We start from the raw sequence: 21031 nt of genomic DNA, 5'->3' as shown, positions 1-21031 counted from the left end.
TGCGCTAGAATTGTAACAGCACAGCTGAAAGCTCTAGAGCCAAAAGAATAAATCACACCTGATAGGAATAGATGGCAAGTAATCATCAAACCCAGGGCTAAAATTCATAGAACAACAAACAGACAGACAAATAAAAACAATTCAAAGAATCAATAATGCAGAGTTGTTTCTATGCGTAGAACTAATAGCATTGACAAATCCATATCTAAAGTAACTAAAAGGGTGAGGAGGATATCCAAATTAGCACAATCAGAAATGAAAAGGGTACATAATAACAGAAACTGAGGAAATCTCCAGAACTGTGAGGACATACTTTAAAAGTATGTACTCCACCAAATTGGAAAATCTAAAAGAAAGGGATAATTTTTGATAAGTACCACTTAAGCACAGATTTATAAACCCCAGTGAAATAGAAGCAGTCATTAAAATTTCCCTAACCAAAAGAAAGAAAGAAAGAAAGAAAGAAAGAAAGAAAGAAAGAAAGAAAAAAGCCAAGACCCAGACAGTTTTAGCTCAGAATTCTACCAGACTTTCAAAGAACTAATTCCAACCCTCCTTACTTATTTCAGAAAATGCAAACAGAAGGAACACTGCCAAACTCATTTTACAAGGTCAAATCTACCCTAATACTCAAATCACTTTAAGATATAACAAAGAAAATTACAGACAAACTTCCTTTATGAACACATATGCTAAAATACTTACAAACCAAATCTAAGCACACATGTAAAAGTTTATCCACCATGATTAAGTAAGCTTCATCCCAGAGATGCAGGGATGGGTTCAATGTATGAAAATAAGTAAATGTAATCTGTCACATAAACAAACTAAAAGAAAAAAAAAAACACACACGATCATCTCATTCAGGGCAGAAAATGCCTTTGTCAAAATCCAACACCCCTTAGTGTTAAAAGTTCTTGAGATACTAGAGACCTTACCATACTAAAAGTGATTTGAAACAAGCCCACAGCCAACATCAGCTTAAATGGAGTGTCACAAAAAGCAATCCCACTAAAATCAGAAATGTGACAATGATGTCCACTCTCTCTCCTTACCTATTCAATATAGTACTAGAAGTCTTATCTTCTTAGCTATAATAAGATGACTAAGTGAGATCAAGAGGGTAAAAATAGGAGAGAAAATAGGCCACATGTCTTTATTTGCAGATGATATAATAATATACATAAGCGACCCTAAGAACTCCACCCACTTTAGGTTCCAACTCAGCAGATATGACACCACAACTTCCCCCTTAATTTTTTGGCCTCTGGGAGGTGACGGGGTAAACCACCAAGTTTGCAGAAAGGCAAGGTTGCATACTTCTGAAACAAGGAACTAAGAAGGGTAAAGTAACTAACTACAAATTGTCAAAGAAATGAGCAACTCCCCTTTGGCAGTGCCTAAAGACAGTCTCTGGCTTCTTGGTCTTAATTATTGTCCAAAGTTAGTAAGGCAGTGATACTGTGACATCACCATACATCATTCAACATGTATGGGGCCTCCAGCAGTTTGAAGATGGTCCATATAGTTAGGGTCCTGATGCTCTCTTTCTCTCAAGAGGGTTCTAGCAACTTTGGCTGCATCTGCTAGCTCATCAAGGAAATGTTCCTGGGCCGATGAGTATTAGCTAATATTAAGGCACCAATGCAGATGGATGTTCCGGGTCTATCACTGTGGCAGTGTTTTCTGCCTATTGGGAAAGCTGTGCCTACAGCATAAACTGAAGTAGAGCAGGGATCAGTTTCTCTCACGATATTGGTTGATGCATGGAGTCAACAGGGCATTCCCATTTTTAGCATCCAGAGGGACACCAGCTCTAAAGGACTGCCATGTTGCCTCTCCCTTGGATTTTATCAGATCCTTTGTGTATATATTATGGCTTCCAGTTTAGTGTTTTTATGGAATTCCTTGAGTGCCCCAAATAAGTGGGTGACTGAGCCTATATCTTGTGCCCTTTCTTGGGCTCTTTTCCTTCTGATTGTTTGTTTTGTCCTATTCCAATATGTTAGTTTTATTTTAGTTCATTCTAGTTTGTTTTGTTTTATTATTATTATCCTTTAGAAGCTTGTTTAAAGAAAGGGAGCGTACCCAAAAGGGACAAGTTTCGAGGAGCAACTGGGAGGAATAGGAGGAGGAGGAACGGTAATCAGGATATATTATGTGGGAAAAACTATTTTCAATAGAAATGAAAATGAAAAAAATAACACAATGGGAGCTCTTTGCAGAAATCAGCTACAATTGGGAAATAATTAGCGGGTAATAATTAGTGTTATTCTTCTGACAGCCATTGTTGGACTACCAAGACCACAGCCTATATGTCATTCTTATAAATCCTCTCTTAAGCATTTCTCTCTTCCTCCCCCTCTCCCCCCTCTCTCTCCCTCCCCCTATTTTCCTCCCACTCTCTCTCCTCCTCCCCTCTCCCCCACAACACCTGCACACATGCACATGCATGTGTGGTGTTTAAAGTACCTGGTGGTGGCTGAAGATATGGCTCAGCGGTCAAGAGCACTGACTGCTCTTCCAGAGGTCCTGAGTTCAATTCCCAGCAACCACATGGTGGTTCACAGCCATCTGTAATGGGAAGCAGATGGCCTCTTTTGTTATGCAGACATACATACAGATATACCACTCATACCTAAATAAGTAAATAAATCTTAACGAACTGGTATAGGCACAAAACAGGGGGAGACCAAGTTCTCAGCACAAAGGAGATTTATTTGCCACAGAGAGACAAAGGACATGGAATAAGAGACAAATGCAGGATAGAGGATGAGGGAGAAGGGGATGGGTACAGAGAGAGAGAGAGGAGGGCTATTTGTTTCAGAGGACAAAAGACTGCCTCTGGATAGAGAAGAAACTGCCAGGCCCGTAGGCAAATGGCAGTTTATAAAGGTAAAATGGGAAACCCGTGTTAGGATGAGATGCTTCATTTTAATTGGCCATGTTAATTAGGTGAGCCTTTGCTGGACTTCAGTACTTTGATAGCTGGACCTTGGTAGCCAGCTTCAGGAGGAGGAAGTGGCCAAATAAGGGAATAGACCTTGGGAACTAACTAGCTTCAGGAATGTACTCTAATGGTCTTTAGTAAGGCAGAGGGAATGGGGGAGAAGGGCAAGGCCTCCCAGAGCTGGGCTTGCCATGCCAGGGCTGGCTAGAGTCCCTTCCATGTTTTTTTTTTCAGTTCTGTTCTTTTAGAGAACCCTGACTAGTACGCCTTGTTTGCTATCCTAAACAGCCCACATAGAATGCAATCTGCAAATCTAATACTTTTCTGTCTCCTGTTCTCTTCCTCTAATATATATTTACATTTGCTAATATTTATATATTTATATTTGCCATATACATATATATACAATACTTCCTCTTGACATTATGGAAAACAATTTATAAAGACTGAGTAAGTATTTATTACCTCTGCATATTTGAGGAGGCTGACTAATCTTTTTGTATTTTCATTTCCTCACTTATCTTATGAAGAAAATATTATTAAGCTTACTTTATAGAGTGTTTTTAATTAAACCAATTGGTAATATGTGTAAAACACAATTCTGGAAACATGTTCTGTGTCCATTATTGTTACATGTAAATTCCATTTTAACAAGCTTAAAATATTTTCATTATTTTTTTCTGATATTGAAATCATAATATACATAACACGTTTCAAGTGACACAGAAACCAATGTAAAAGGAAGCAAAAAATGCTCTCCCTGTGATCTGTTGTTTCTCTATGTAATTTTAAAATGATTTTACAGTTTAATGGGCTATTGTGGTAGAGCTTCCTGGACCAATTCTATTTTTATCTGATATGAGACTGTGTGGAGCGCTTTTTAAGTAAGGTTCAAGTTATCCAGTTGTGCCAGTTGTGTTTCTCTCTTGTAATACTGGAGTCTGCTTCTTATAATGGCTACAGAGGCATACATAAGACAAGCATTCAGTACTCCTATTATTAGGTTTGCAAGTGTAAACCACAACTGTTACTCCAAAGCACACATATTGTGTGTGTGTGTGTGTGTGTGTGTGTGTGTGTGTGTGTGTGTGTGAATGACCATGGCTGTGGAATATAGATATATATCTTCTACTGTAGAAGAGATAACATGAACATTGATAGTCACAGAATAAATTATATCGAATTTATTATAGTGGAGTGAAGATACTTCTTTAGGTTTAAATTTTTATTTTCAAACATCCTTGGCTTTAGAGTTAGTAGAAGCTAGTGATCTGCTAAAGAGAACAACATATGGCAAGATGTTTCCTAATAGGAACTGAGATGTAGAACAAATATGAATCCTGGTGGTAAAGGTTTATTAGGGGTAGTAATAAGTGTGCCCCCAAATAGTTCTGGCTGTATATCTATACATTTACAATCCCAAAGTTTAACTCAATTTCTCAGTCTTCAGGATCTTTAACACACATGTGGATTGTTCATTTCCTTTCTCAATCTTTTAGTGATCTGTTTCAGGCTGTCACATTCCTGACTCCTCCTACTGCCCCCACCTCCACAGTTTCGTAAGACAGGAAATTGTATTTTTCTTCTTCCAAGTTTGCTAGGATTTGGATGAGCTATATCTTGGGGCCTTGTTCAGGTGAAAATAATGCTGTTGACATTTATCAAATGACTGTTGCTCCCTCCCTCTGGCTGAAATCAAATCTGTTCTTTCCTGGAGAACTCCGTGGTCAGCCAGCCTCCTGAAGTTAAAACTAATCATGGATCTCACACAAGTATAGTACTCCCTACAGCCTTTCTCCAACTTGTTCCCAATTCAGCTTTTCCCACCCAGGGATTTGTTTTCTCAAGACGTTTTCATTAGAGTAGTTGTTATTTGAATTTGAGTTTGCCTATTCTCCAAATTTAGAAAAAAAAACACTGTGATTTTAATTGTCTAACTGATTTTTAAAATTTTAGTTTCTGTCATTTCAGCTGTTAAAAAATGCTATGAGAATGGATGTCAGTTGGTTGTGGTATACACTTTTAATCCCAGTATTCGGGAGACTGAGGCAGGCATGCTGGTCTACAGAGTAAGTTTCAGGACAGCCAATGCTACACAGAGAACCCCATCTCAGAAGAAAAAATATATAGGGTCAGGGAGAGAAGGAGGGAGAGGGATTGAGAGGAAAGGAGAGGGAAGAAAAAGATGAAAATGACACTCAGAAACTACTTACATGTCAGGCTGGAAAACACCATGAAATAATAGTACTTAATTTGGCTTTACAGTTTCTCCAGTAATACTTAGAAATGAAGAAACAAAGTAAAGGGCACTAAAAAAAGTGGAGAGGTTATCGCGCAGTGGTTCGGGTAAATCCAGCTTTAAAACAGGTAGCCTTTATTTGCCATTTGGTGCCTTGATTACGTCACTTTCCTAGTATCTATCTACCTTTCAAGCATCTTTCAGCATTAAATATAAGAACACTCTATGGTAGAACAGCCACACACATGTTCAAAGCATGATAATTAAGAAAACGGGACATAAAAATGGTTGTTGCTGAAATTAAAGTGTTGGGTCAAAGAGCAAAAAGAAATGATGGAAATATGACTTTGTGGTTAAAGAAAAGAATTTCTAACCTCAGATCATTAAGACAGTTTAAAGTGACTGTTAGAAATTATCCAGATGAGATGCTTGGGTAAGGTCTTTAATGCAAGATGGTAGTCACATCTAAAATTTAATTACAGAACCAATAGGAAGAACACTGCTCAGCCTTTCATTGGGATGTTATATACACTAAGATAATATTGGAGTCCATTACTAAATTTTTCCTGGAAAATTGACAAAGGTTTTCAAACAATTTCCTGGTCTCCTAGTATAATAGCCATGTGGCTCTTTACAAAGAAAAATACCTTAAAGAGAGAAAATCCAAATGATATTTATTGAATTCAAGCAATCATCATCAGGCATTGTTAATTTTTATCTTCAAATGCATGAAATGATGTTCTGCTCTCTGAATGTTAGAGGATAAGAAACTGACCTTAAGTCTTCCTATCTTTGGGATGTGAGGTTTTAGTATTCTGTTTCATTGGCTTTCTTCTCTATTTTTAGTTTCAGGGTTTCTTACTCCAGGAAGTGCCACTTCAACATAGAATAAGGTTTGACCTTTATCCTTCCTTAGGTTTCTGGAGCCAAACTAATCTATTGTGAGTATATAAAGAAAGGGAAGATTACAGTAAAAATACTTTGTTTTGTTTTGTTTTAAAAAGAACTGCAATATCAAAATCCCAAGCAGCAACAGGAAACACACACACACACATACACACACACTTAAAGTTAGACTTCATTAAAATTAGGAACTTTTATGCATCAAAATATGCTTTTAAAGAATAACAACAACAAAAACATTACAGGGGAGAAAATATTTTTTAAGTTATATCTGCTAGAGGATTAATACATAGAATATATAAAAAATTCTCTCCCCTCAACCAACAACAAAAACCTTAGTTAAAAATGAAATTGACATTTCCTTTAAAAGACCACACAGAAAATATCTGTGCTTAAGTGCAAGTTTCTACACACTTAGATGTCTAGGAAGCACAAATTGGGTTGAGGAGGGCGTGTCAGGATGTCAGGAGGTCTGGGAGTAGTTGGGACAAGTATGATGAAAATCGATTGTATACACGTATAAACTTTGCAAATAATAATTAAATATGCATCTTAGAAAGAAAATTAGATACACAGATAGACAAGAAGTACACAGGGACATGGTTAGTGTCACCAATCATTTAGAAATTGCAAATGAGAACCATAATGAGATATTTCTTCACATCCATTAGGATGTTCATAATAATAGTAATAATGTACATTGGAAAATAAACATGAAGACATGAATATGGGGGAAACATGGCTGTACAGATGTGTGAGTGTGCACCTCAGTTCTTTTTGGACATAAACTCAGGCAGGGAGTGGAAAACAGTTGACATGATAGTTTCATGTTTTACTTTTTTGTAAGCTGATGAAATAAATGTGCTTGAGATATGCATTAGCAATCCATGAGACTGCTTATTGATGTGATCCAGGAACATTTGATTGTACTCACGGGAGCCACGTAAAATAGGCAAATTCATGTAGACAGAGTGTAAGTTTGAGGAGAGAAGATGGAAGAAGTGGAGTTGATATCCAATGGGGCATGGGTATTTTGTTGAGTCTAATGGAAATGTTTTGTTACAGATAGTAACGGTGGCTACACAGCATTGGAAATGCAGTTAATGCCACTAAACCATACACATATGAGTGATGAAAATGATGAACACTTGAATGGTTATTTTGCCCTGGTGAACATAAATAGCTTTACTATGTGACAGTGGGATTTTCTGTCCCTGATTGCTTCCTTAATCTATGAAAGAAGAGATTACTGATTTGAGGAATTTTATGGCCTGCTCTGTGCTAGGCACAGGAATGCTGTAGGGGTTTGACTGTTTCTTAAGATCTTGATTGTTTATTATAATAAATATCATTACTAAATTAAACAATGGAAGAACCAAAGCAGAAATAGCAATATAATGGAGGACATGTAACAATAAGAATATGAATAAACCAAACATGCCTGCACCCACCGGAACGGTATAAAACAGCTTCTATGTTGAAAAAAAGTTTTGAGCCGGAAGATGACACAGAAGAGTGGGATTTCAGGAACACTATTCTTAGAACTGCTGGAAGATGAGTTACAGGCTGAGGACCAAACAGGAAATAGGAAAACCGGTAGCTGTGCTGTTATAACTATCCACACCAAAGAGTGTGTTTAAATGTCTGCTGTGATGGCAGGGAGAAAGAAACAGAGAGAGGCACTGTGTAGATGCAATCAGCAAACACCAATCACTTAAAAGCTGCAGTTGATAAGGGTAGAAGCAAAGCTAAGGAAACTTTGGGAGAACTCTGTCGGTAACAGAAACAGGAAATCCAAAGTAAACATTGCTGGCTTGGGGGAAGAGATACCTTTAGTGGCATAGAGTGTAAAGGCTTAGCCATGAAAACACCGAATTTGAAATATGTGTGCATGAGCAAGATATTCTTCAAACAATTTGAAAGGTGAGGCTGGACCTTTAAAAGCGGGATGGGACTGCAATTGTTTCTAGCCTGGTTCATGTAATTACTGTGTGTCCTCGTCGCAACATGGAGAATGTCACAAAGAAATGAACTGTCAGGCTGTGAGATGGTTCGGAAGGGACTGTGAATGCATAGTGCCAGAGGAAAGAAAGCAATCTGAAAAGGCTTTTAGTCATATGATTCCAATTATGTGACAACCTGGAAGAAATAAACATCGAACACACATGGTATGCAGTCACTGATAATTGGATACTAGCCCCAGAAAGCTCTGAATACCCAAGAAACAACTTACAGACCATACAAAGCTCAAAAGAAAAAAGGCCAAAATGTGAAAGCCTCAGTCCTTTTTAGAAAAAAAAGAAAGCAAAAGGAAAGGGAAAAAATCCTGTACTCATATTATTATGTAACCAATTCTGTGAGCTATAATAATGCTTTATAAAATAAATAAATTTCAAAAGCAGTCAGAGGGTGGACTAGAAGGGGGATAAAGACTGGATTGTAAAAAAAGATTAAAGAATAAAAACGAATGATCTTTTTTTTTTTTTAAAGAAATAAACAACATGGTGGTATCTTTTAAAATTATGGTTTCCGGAGTGTTGTGGAGGAGGGGGAAATGAATTATGTGGAAAATGAGATAGTTATTTATGGCAGGAGACCTGCTGTATGTGATGTTACTATCACAGATTATATGCCCATAAAAGCCTATAAAAAATACCTTACCTTTAGAGTGGTCTACGGGCTTTAAAGGATACTGATGAATCAGGGCTGGTTTATTGATGATTCCAGCAAGTAATTGTGCTGGTGCTATACAGTGGTAACAGGCAAAGCTGTATGTGCACACAAGGGACAAGTAGGAAAGTGTATGTATGCTCTTTACACATAATTTTCCCATGAATGTAAACAGGTTCTTAAAATCAAAAGGTATATTAAAAAATTGGGAAGGTCTCAAACAGGATGTTTTAATCCTAACCCATTAGATTCTTAAGTTCTTTATTTTATTTTTATTATTTTTAATTATGGATATGTGCATATGTGTCTCTGTGTGGGCATGTGCATGTGACTACAGGTACTTGAGGAGGCCAGAGGTGTTGGATCCCCTGGAAAGTTGTGTGTCACCTGATGTGGACACTAGGAATAAATGGAAGTCCTCTGCTACAGCCTATGCAAGAGCAGGAAATAATGAGTTGTATTTATGAAAATATAAATGTAATTTCTAAGGAATAATTGCTTAAAAGTAATTAAATGATTCCAGACTACAAAGCGCATTCTTTCCAATATTGTCATGAAATATTTGCAAGCTGATTGATGGGACGGGGAATAGAACTAGATGAGCTAGACGGCTGGATTCGAGTCCCAACTTTAGCAATAGCTCTTTCAAATTTTACCTTTCTGGAAACCATATTTTTCTATGTAAAGTAAGGGAGTTGAGTTAGATCACATTTAAGTTGACTTTCAACTTGAGTTTTACCATTCTGTGAAACATTGACAGTTTCATAACAAATTATTCAGTTCCCCAAGATAATAATACCCTTCTAGCTTTCCTAGCTGAAAGTAACTGAGAAAATAGAGATAGTTTTGCATTTGGCAGTGGAGTTTAAGTGCATTAGAATATTTTGAGATTCCTCCACATCAAGATTTCACTGTGGGAAGGCACGGGAAGTCTGTCCTGTCTCAATTCTAATTTCCTTCTAAATCATAGCATTTGAGGTTTCTCCTACATCCCTAGATAACCTGGTTCTCAAGATCAAAACTTTACTAGAGAGGGAAAAAAATGAAAACCTGCCACCATCGAGCCTGAGACATCAAGCTGAAACTATCTTTGGGCTTTATATTCAGATTTTTGTTTTGTTTTGTTCTTTGAGACAGGGTCAACCTGGAACTCTTTGTATAGTTTATCCGTTCGTGTTCCAGACCGATTCTCATCTCAGCCTGAGCTTTAGAATGTAAGAATCTAATCATCTTGGTAAAGATTTTTGACTCACTTGGGCCAGTCTTATTTTCTCAGTTAAATTTAACCTCACATCTTGTAAATCCAAACTAAATAGCTATTTGAGATTGCTGTGACCCATCTTTGACATTTTTCTCATGCTCATATATGTTATTTCTATATTCACTTCATATCCTATAATCCAAGCTGCAGAAATACTCTTTCCTTGGTCATAACATTCACACCACATTAACAACTCCAGGATTACATGGCCAGAATTGTATTTTGATATCAAAAGAAGGACAGGCCACTGATCATCCCACAAGTAATACGGTGCCGAGCAAAAAGCCCATGGCCAGGAGTGGCATACTTCCTTTTTATGATCTTGAGTTGTCGGTCATAGATATTCCAGAGATCTCCAAAACAACACAGGCTACTGTCATTGTTCTTTTTGTCCTGCAGAACTTAATATAATACCCTGTTGCTGAAGACACCATACACACTGGTCAGAGCACATAAAGAAAACTAGTTGGTACTGACCAGGAAGCTTCCTCTTTTCTGGCTGGCCCTCACAAGACAGGATGGAGCTATGCATGATGCTAGCGTGTCAGGAAAAAATCGGGAACACTCTTACTTATCTGTGAACCCTCTGAACCAAAATAATGACCAGCATGATAAGACATATCCATAAATAGAATTGTGGTAAAAATGTTATGAGGGCAGCTGACTACCTTATAATTGGATTTAGAGGCCATTCTATAGGAGGAAATAAATGGCTGGTATTGCAAATGTGATCACAAACCCAAGGCCTCATCAAAGAAGTTTTATTGTACAGTAGATGGTGACTAAGGGAGAAACTCACAACCGGTCGATCACACAGATGGTAAGTGACTGAGGAATGTTCTGCCACAAATGGGACATTAATGTCACATAAAACCCCAAGGATCAGGGAATATTTCTAAAGTGGAGCTAGATAAAGTGTAAGAGTCAGAGATCTTGGAGGACCATATTGAAATAGTGTTTTCTGAACATGAGAAGACACACCACAAAGCCATAACGGCAGTGGTTGTGTGCACATGATCGAGGCAGTCACATTCCAGCACAGACTGGGAGGGATAAAGCCCACTCCTAGCTGAGGCACTATGAGCACTTGATGGTTTCTGGGGTTGGAGAGTCAGTTTTTTTTTTTTTTTTTAGAGTATGGTTCCTGGTAGATCCACCATTCTCTGGTGGGTGGCCCCACACCAAGAAGTATGTGAGCAAATTAAGAGTTGATGAATATGCTGGCTAGTTAATTTGACAAAAGCTATAGGCATCTGAGAGGAGAGAGCAGACTTGAGAAAATACCCCCACAAGATCAGGGTGTAGGCAAGCCTATAGAGAACTTTCTTAATTTGTGATTGATGTAGGAGGGTCCAATCCATTGGAAGTAAAGGCAATACTGGGATAAAGGTCCTAGGTTCTATAAGAAATTATATTGTGTAAGCCATGAGTTAACAAACCAGTAAACAGGATCCCTCCATGGCATCTGCATCAGCTCTTGCTTCCAGGTTTCTGCCCTGTTTGAGTTCCTGCCCTGGCTTCCATCAGTGGTGAATGACAATGGAGAAGTGCAAACCCTTGACTCCTCAACTTGCCTTTTGATCATGGTGTGTTTCATTACAACAGTAGAATCCCTAACTAATACAGCTGGTCACTGAATTTTCAGAAAGAGGACATGAAGCTGGGGTGGAATTATGTGGTGGTTGTATATTTGGGAGGAATAAACAAGGCAAGTTGCAATGGGTATGATCAAAATACAGTATATGAAATCCTCAAAGAATTCACAAAATATTAAATAATTTAAAAAAATGAATTATACTCCAAGATTCAGGCTATGTGAGGGAATCAGTAAACAGAAATAGCATGGGTCACATGGCAAGATGCAAACAATAAAAATAATAAAAAATAAGAGGATTCTTTGAAAGGCACTATAATAATTAACTTATAATAGTCAGATTTGAGCTACACAAAGTCAGCATAAAGATCTAGCAATTTTTAAGACACGTTAAATCTTGAGCCCAAATTCTATAGCCATGTAATTCTGTATTATAATCTTCTTTTCCATGTAGATCTAAATAAAATGATAGGATTCATAGTCCTGTCTAACTAGTTATCTCATTACAAATTAATATTGAATAGTTTTCACATTAAGATGGATAGGTTTAATCAAACTGTTAAGAGTGTATATTCCAGATAGCATCGTGTTTTAGGCTCAAACAGATTTTTTTTACATTATAATTAACTTAGCACTTAGATGTTATTCAGGCCTTTTAATAGCTAATAAGATTCTTCTGGTAACATTTTACATGAGGCACACATCTTCTTTTAAACTTTCAACCATTGTGAAATAATTTGAGTCACAATTTAATTATTCTTTGAAAACAGTAGTTTATGAAATCATATAATAAGATTAGATGTAAAATTGTCCACAGAATGCTACTTACATTTGATATTTCCATTAAGATCTTAATAAAATTATAGAATTTGTAGTCTTATCTGACTAGTTATTTCATTATAAATTAATGTACAAAGCTTCTCATATTCATATGAATATGTATAATCAATTTTATCCTATGCCTGATGTTTCTTCTAATTTTTAATCTGTGGGTATCGTTTCTTACTTTGCTGGTTGAGTAAATCCAAGCTCTAACTTTGGTCATACATAGTTGTGTGCTTCCTATCTAGAAAGAGTAAATTCTCAATTTGTTTTCAGCAGAAAAAACGATACTGTTGCTAACATATTATTTCCTACAGAAGCTTAGCTCTCGTGTCAGACATTGCTAAGCATAGAAGCATGTAACACATAATTAATATTTTGCTGTTTTTTTTATCACATAGCCCCCAGTCCTAATAGATGAGATGTATTTAGGAAGGGAATTTATTATCCGCTTTGCAATTCTCTACGTATATCTTTTGCATAGTCCTTATGCAATGAACTACTACTCTCTTGGAGCTTATCGTCTTATGAGAGAAATAATGTGCAATCATAACCAAAATTGTGTTATTACTAATTAATTAGTAACAAGAAGATTCTAGAAGTTATAGGAGGTGATTAGAAGATCATGACCTGTTCTACATGAAGGGCTGTTAGGTATTTGGTGGGAATTTTTGAAACAATGAATAAATAATTAACTATTTGACTAATAATATTGTTGAACTCATGCTCTGTCAAATTGTGTCTAAAACTTCTAGTCTTCTCTAACTCGCTAGTCTGTTCTTCTATTTTACCCAAGACTCTACTTCCAAGATTTCCCCGAAGTCTAACATAAGATTCTTGATACATATCATATGCAAGAGCAATGATGTGTAGAAATTAAAAATCATGCATTCTTGAGAGTATCTCTTTTTCTTTTGTGATAACATTTGGCTACAATGTTCAAGCTTGTCTTTATTCTTGATTCTGACTTTCTAGTTTGGATCATAGAACTGTGCCACCATTCTCATTTCAAAACATTGTTCTTAAAGAGCAAGAGACCCCTCTCCCTTCTTCCTGTCATTGTAAAAATAAAACGCTTGCTCCAAAAGGGACAAAAGGGGTAGTTTATTCTGGAGTCAAATATAAATCACTAATGCTTGGAGACAGATTCAGGTGACTTCAAATTTCATGTTATATCTTGGTAACTGTTTCATGCAGTTGTAAAAATAAGAAAACAAAGAAAAAGGAATTGAGGTATTTTCCAAATGCATTTGTAGATGTATCTGGTAGGTGGGCCAGCAGAAAAGAAGAAAAGGCTCAATTACGGGCCTCAGATGCTATCTGAGAGCATTCTGAGCTTTTTGCTCAGTGGAAATTTGTGCTTTTTATACATTCCAAAATATTTACCTAATAGTCATAAAGCTGTTAGGTAAGATATACAGAAGGAAAATAACTAGTTAGTGTCGGGGGGGCTGAAGAGGGCCCAAGAACTTGTAACATTCGAAACTACCTCCAATCACTGAACCAGCTAATCAGTCACAGCTTCCTTCCAGGAATTATTGTTCACATTCCTATGGACTTAAGTTTTGGTGTGATTATTGTGGACCAGGGAGGGGGAAGTAAATGCCATGGTGGTTGTAGAGCCATGAGATGAAAGATGCTTTAGCTCTTGGCCTCCTTGTTGAACTGAGTAATATTCAAGTTTGGAGTTGACTTTAATTTTTTACAAGTGAGAGGTACTTCTATCTTACTTAAAACTATTATGTTGGCCTTTCTCTCATGTTCTCAGATGAATCTATCAATCATATAAATCCTATGCATGCTAATTTAAACTCATTTACTTTCCCTTGCAGCACACTGTAAGATCATGTGGCGTTGTAGTAAGTAAGCTTGTCGTCTTACCCCTTTCACATAAATTTTATGATGGTCATTAAGTAGCTTGGCCAATTTCTTCATAGGGGAAATGAAAATTAAAATATATGATTCACAATTGTAAAAGGTAACCAATACATCCCTCTACTAGAATTCCTACTAGTATGTTTAAAACAGTTTTTAGAATCCTTTTTCAAAAGGGATTCTCTTCCATACCCTCAGCCATCCCTCCTCATAAGGAAAGAGATGGTTATAGGTTTGGATACAGGAGAAAAGATGACTGCTATAAGGCCTAATTTTTTTTTCTCAAAACAGTCTGTTCATGCAGTGCCATAATCAATTTGAACATACTGAGAGAGGACCAAAGAACTAGTTATTCTGCCTAAATCTGAGCACAAACAATACATTTTGGGGGGAAGAATTAAAATTTTAAACTGTGGCCATATGTGTAAGAGACATTCTCTGAGTCAGCTTTAACAATAACAAAATATACAGGATCCTCCTGATTTCCTCCTGAATCTGGAGCTGATCTGCCAGAGTACTCTGCACCCAGACCCAGCTCCAATCTCATAGGAGGGCTGTCACATCTGAAAGCACAGGAGAGACCACCATCCTTGCTCAAATTCCTGTCCCAAGAGTAACCCATCCAGAGCACTCAGGACACTGGAAGCAAGAGCAATCTGGGACAGTTTCCGCCTGAGTCCAGAGCTGACCCTGTCTACAGCTCTCTATATCCAGACACCATTGGGAGAGATCTGGTCCTCCAGAAGTACAGACACATAGGGTTACAGGAGGGTCAAGCTACTGTCAGAATCAGCAAGACCAGCTAACACCAGAGATAAGCAGATGGCTAGAAGCAAGTCCATGAACCTAAGCAACAGAATCCAAGGCCAGATGGCATCATCAGAACCCAGTTCACCCTTCACAGCTAGTGCTGGATACCCCAACACACCGGAAAAGCAAGATTCTGATATAAAATCATAACACATTGAGGATGTTATGGACTTTAAGAAGGTCATAAATAACTCCCTTAAAAAAATATAGGATACCACAGGTAAACAGGTAGAAGCCCTTAGAGAATTGCAGGAAAGCATGAGCAAACAGGAGAAGGAATTGAACAAAACCATCCAGGATGTAAAAATGGAAATAGAAACAATAAAGAAATCACAAAGGGAGAAAACCCTGGAGACAGAAAACCTGGGAAAGAGCTCAGGAGTCATGGACACAAGCATCACCAACAGAATAGAAGAGATGGAAGAGAGAATCTCAGGGGCAGAAGATAACATAGAAAACATTGACACGAGAGTCAGAGAAAATGCAAAATGTGAAATTGTCTTAACCCAAAACATCCAGGAAATCCAGGACATAATGAGAAGATCAAACCTGAAGATAATAGGTAGAGAAGGGAGTGAATATTCCCAACTTAAAGAACCAGTAAATAACTTCAATAAAATTATAGAACAAAACTTCCCTAACCTAAAGGAAGATAAGCCCATAAACATACAAGAAACCTACAGAACTCCAAATAGATTGGAACAGAATAAAAATTCCTCCTGACATATAATAGTCAAAACACCAAATGCACAAAACAAAGAAAGAATATTAAAAGCAGTAAGGGGAAAGGGGGAAAATAACATACAAGGACAGACCTATCAGAATCACACCAGATTTCTCAACAAAGACTATGAAAGCTAGAAGATCTAGGGCAGATGTCATACAGATCCTAAGAGACCACAAATGCCAGCCAAGGTTACTATATCCAGCAAAACTTTCAATTAACATAGATGGAAAACTAAGATATTCCATGATAAAAACCAAATTTACATAATATCCTTTTACAAATATAGCCCTACAAATGATAATAGATGAAAAACTTCAACAAAAGGAGGGAAACCAAACCCTAGAAAAAGCAAGAAAGTAATCTTCTTTCAACTAACCCAAAAGAATATACCCATAAAAACATAATTCTACCTTTAAAAACAAAAATAATGGGAAGCAACAATCACTGGTCTCTAATAAATCTCAACATCAATGGACTCAATTCCCCAATAAATGTCACAGACTAACAGACTGAATACATAAGGAGAACCCAATATTTTGCAACATATAAGGACAAACACCACAAAAACAATGACAGACACTACCTCACACTAAAAGGCTGGAAAACAATTTTCCAAGCAAATAGTCCCAAGAAACAAGCTGGAATAGCCATTCTAGTATTGAAAAAAATCAACTTTCAACCAAAAGTTATCATTAAAGACAAGAAAGTATACTTTATACACCTCAAAGGAAAAATTCCACCTAGATAGATAAAATCTCAATTCTGAATATCTATGCTCCAAATGCAAGGGCACCTGCATTCATAAAAGAAACCTTAGTAAATCTCAAATAACACACTGCACTTCACACAATAATAGTGGGAGAAATCAGTACCACACTCTCATCAATCGATAGATCATGGAAACAAAAACTAAACAGAGAGACAGTGAAACTTTTATAAGTTCTAAACCAAATGGATTTAACAGATACCTATAGAACACTTCATCTCAAAACAAAAGAATACACCTTCTCAGCACCACATGGCACCTTCTCCAATTGACCATATAATCAGTCACAACACAGGCCTCAACAGTACAAGAATATTAAAATAATCCCATGCATCTTATCAGATAACCATGGACCAATACTGGTCTTCAATAAAAACAAAAATGACAGAAATTCCGCATACAGATGGAAGCTGAACAATGCTCAACTCAATAACTTGGTCAAAAAAGAAATAAAAAAATTAAAGACTTTTTAAAATTTAATGAAAATCAAGGCACAACATATCCAAAATTATGAATGAAATCAGTGCTAAGAGAAAAACTGATACCTCTGAGTGCCTCCAAAATGAAACTGGGGAGAGCATACACTAGCAACTTGATAGTTCATTTAAAAGCTCTAGAACAAAACAATAAATGTACCCAAGAGGAGTAGATGGCAAGAAATAATCAAAATCAGGGATTAAATCAACCAAATAGAAACAAAAAGAAATATACAAATCACCAAAATCAGGAGCTGGTTTTTGAGAAAATCAACAAGATAGATAAACCCTTAGCCAGACTAAGCAGTGGGCAAAAAGAGAGTATCCAAATTAACAAAATCATAAATGAAAAGGGAGGCATAATAACAGAAACTGAGGGAAAAAAATCAGATCCTGCTACAAAAACCTATACTCAGCAAAACTGGGAAATCTAGAGGAAATGGACAATTTTTCTAGACAGTTACAAGTACCAAAGTTAAATCAGGAGCAGATAAACCATCAAAACAACCCCATAACTCCAAAATAAATAGAAGCAGTCATCAAAAGCTTCTATTTATTAAAAAAAGTGGAATATCAAATGGGTTAAGTGCATTACTCTAGCAGACCTTCATAGCAGACCTAAAACCCATACTCTCCAAACTATTCTACAAAAGAGAAATAGAATGAACACTGCCCATTTTCTTTTATGAAGCCACAATTACTCTTATACCTAAACCACTCAAAGACCCAACAAAGAAAGAAAACTTCAGACCAATTTACCTTATGAATATCTATGCAAAATACTCGATAAAACTCTTGCATACCAAATCCAAGAACATATCAAAACAACCATTCATCATAATCAAGTAGGCTTCATCCCAGGGGTGCAGAGATAGTTCAATTTACAAAATCCATCAACGAAATCCACTATATAAACAAACTCAAAGATAAAAACCATATAAACATATCATTAAATGTTGAGAAAACATTTGACAAAATTCAACACCCTTTCACGTTAAAAGTCTTGGAAAGATCACGGATTCAAGGCCCATATCTAAACACAGTAAAAGCAATATGCAGCAAACCAGTAGCCAACATCAAACTATATGGAGTGAAACCTGAAACAATTCCATTAAAATTAGGGACTAGACAAGGCTGCCCATTCTCTCCCTATTTATTCAATATGGTATTCGAAGTCTTAGCCAGAGCAATTAGACAACAAAAAAGGTCAAAGGGTACAAATTAGAAAGGAAGAAGTCAAAATATCATGATTTTCATATGATATGATAGTATACTTAAGTGACCACAAAAATTTCACTAGAGAACTCCCTACAGCTGATAAAAAAATTCAGCAAAGTGGCTGGGTATAAGATTAACTCAAACAAACCAAACCTCTACTCAAAGGACAAACAGGCTGAGAAAGAATTAGGGAAACAACACTGTTTGCAATAGTCCCAAATAATATAAAATACCTTGGTGTGACTTTAACCAACCAAGTGAAGGATCTGTATGACAAGAACTTCAAGTCCTTAAAGAAGAAATTTGAAGAAGATATCAGAAGATGGAAATACCTCCCAAGTTCATGGATTGGCAGGATTAATATAGTAAAAATGGCCATTTTACCGAAAGCAATCTAGAGATTCAGTGTAATCCCCATCAAAATTCCAACTCATTTTTTTATGGAGTTAAAAAGAGAAATTTGCAAATTCATTTGGAATGACAAAAAACCCATGACAGCAAAAAATATTCTCATCAACAAAAAACATCTGGCTGAATCACTATCCATGACCTCAAGCTGTATTACAGATCAATGGTGATAAAAAAAAAAAAAAAAAAAAAACTGCATGATATTGGTACAGAATCAGGAAGGTATATCAATGGAATAGAATTGAAGATCCAGAAACAAACCCACATACCTATAATCACTTCATCCTGAGGACTTAACCACTATTCAAAGAGTACAAATGAATGGACCCATGGCTCCAGCTGTACATGTAGCAGAGGATGACTGTGTTGGGCATCAACAGGAAGAGAAACCCTTGGTCCTGCCAAGGCTTGATGCTGCAGTATATGGGAATGTCAGGGTTGGGAGCTTGGATGGGGTGGGTTGGTGGGTCAACACCCTCATTGAAGCAGGGGGTTATGATAAGGGTTTTATTGAGGGAAATCCATGAAAGGGAATAACATTTGAAATGTAAATAATATATATCCAATAAAAACAGAAAAAAAAGAAATAGGTGTTTTTATATTCTAACTGCATAAATCTTTTGTTTAGCATTTAAATATTAGAATTCACAGGGGTTCATGAGGTATGAAGGCATCTTAAGGCTTCAATAGCAAGGTATTTTATAAACACTAAAATTTAATGATAGACAAAATGTAGAGCCCCAAATCAGGGTTCCATGAAAGATACTATGCCACAAATGGGACTTAAGTCTAAGTAACATGTTACCACCAGGTTCTCACAATTCTTTCTGAGGTTGATTGAAATAACACAAGTCCTCTAGACTATGTCCAACATTTAAAAATTGATATTAAATAAAAGATATATATTAGGTCAAATTATTGTCTGTAAAACGGATTCTTTTCGCCTTAAGATTCTGACGTGTCAGCTATTTCAATCACCAAATTCTTTCCCATTGAAGAAAGTAAACCTTGTGTTTCTTTACCTATTTCTTATTATACTATACATGCATTTTCTTTTAAATTCTGCACTTCTGTCCTCTTAGAATATTTATCATTGTCTTCAAAGCAATTCCAAACTATTCTTCGTAGTTTCACATGATTCTCAATGATTTTCAGGGATTCTGTAATCAGAAATATGGTATTGTGTATTAATAAACTAGCTCATCCATTACTTTTGTAGAGCAAACAAAAATGTTTTACTTTTAGATTTTCATTAATGAAAATTTGATACCCACTAACTTAAAACAAAACAAAGATGCCTACAGGATTTCTGCTTAAAAGAGCTAAACTGCTATTTTTGTTAAAGTAAAAACAATTCTGCCTCAGTTTTTCTTTTTTGGTTTCTTGAATCTATGGTAAAATTTAAAATTAATGTGAAGGCCAGAACCTCAGGTTGGTTCACAGTAACACACATGTACACACACATGCAAACATACACAAGGAAGGGAAGGAAAGAAAAGCAAAGAAAGGAAGGAAGAAAAGAGAAAATGGGAGAGAAAGAGAGAGAACTGGAAAACAGTTTCCTCTACTCACAGTGAAATTAGATGTTGTCATTCACAGTTTAGGGTTGAACTAGCAAGTGGATTTCTTTGGCCTTTTCCACTCCAGTTAACTTTCTCTTAAGGCTCTAAGGCAAAGACATTTGTCACTTTCAGGATTATTTAGCCTTTGAACAGTCTTTCTTCTTTTACAGATTTTTCTATCCTGGGATGAGACAGATTCAGCGATAGAACACATATGACATGGAAGTAGAAAGGAGGATCCCAGGGGTGAAAGTGTGCAAGGAAGAGCAAGAGTGGGTGAAGGCAAGATAAACAAAGTATGTTTGGAAATGCCATAGTGAGGGGTTGGAGGGATGGCTCAGTGGTTAACAGCACTGTTTGCTCTTCCAGAGGTCCTGAGTTCAATTCCCAGCCAGCCATATGGTGGCTCATAACCACATATCCTGGCATCTGATCCCCTCTTTTGGCATGCTGGTGTACATACAAATAGAGCATTTATTTATATCAAATGAATAAATAAATCTTTTTAAAAAAGGAAAATGCTATTGTGAACCCTGGTAGTTGGGATGCCAATTAAAAATAATAATCTAGCCAGATGTGGTAGCTCACACTTTAAATCTCAGCACTTGGTGAAAGGACAATAAATATTCCATTTGTCTCCATTTTAATGATCAGGCCTGACATCTAAAAAGGCCATAAGGCATCGACTTCAGGAACAGATCATGAGTCTTAGAAAGTAACTCATAAGACACCAGCTTTTGGAACAGACCA

Source organism: Micromys minutus (genome assembly GCF_963924665.1).
Source record: "Micromys minutus genome assembly, chromosome: X".
Lineage (NCBI taxonomy): Eukaryota > Metazoa > Chordata > Mammalia > Rodentia > Muridae > Micromys > Micromys minutus.
The sequence above is the reverse complement of the archived record's forward strand: the minus strand, read 5'-3'. Positions refer to the sequence as shown.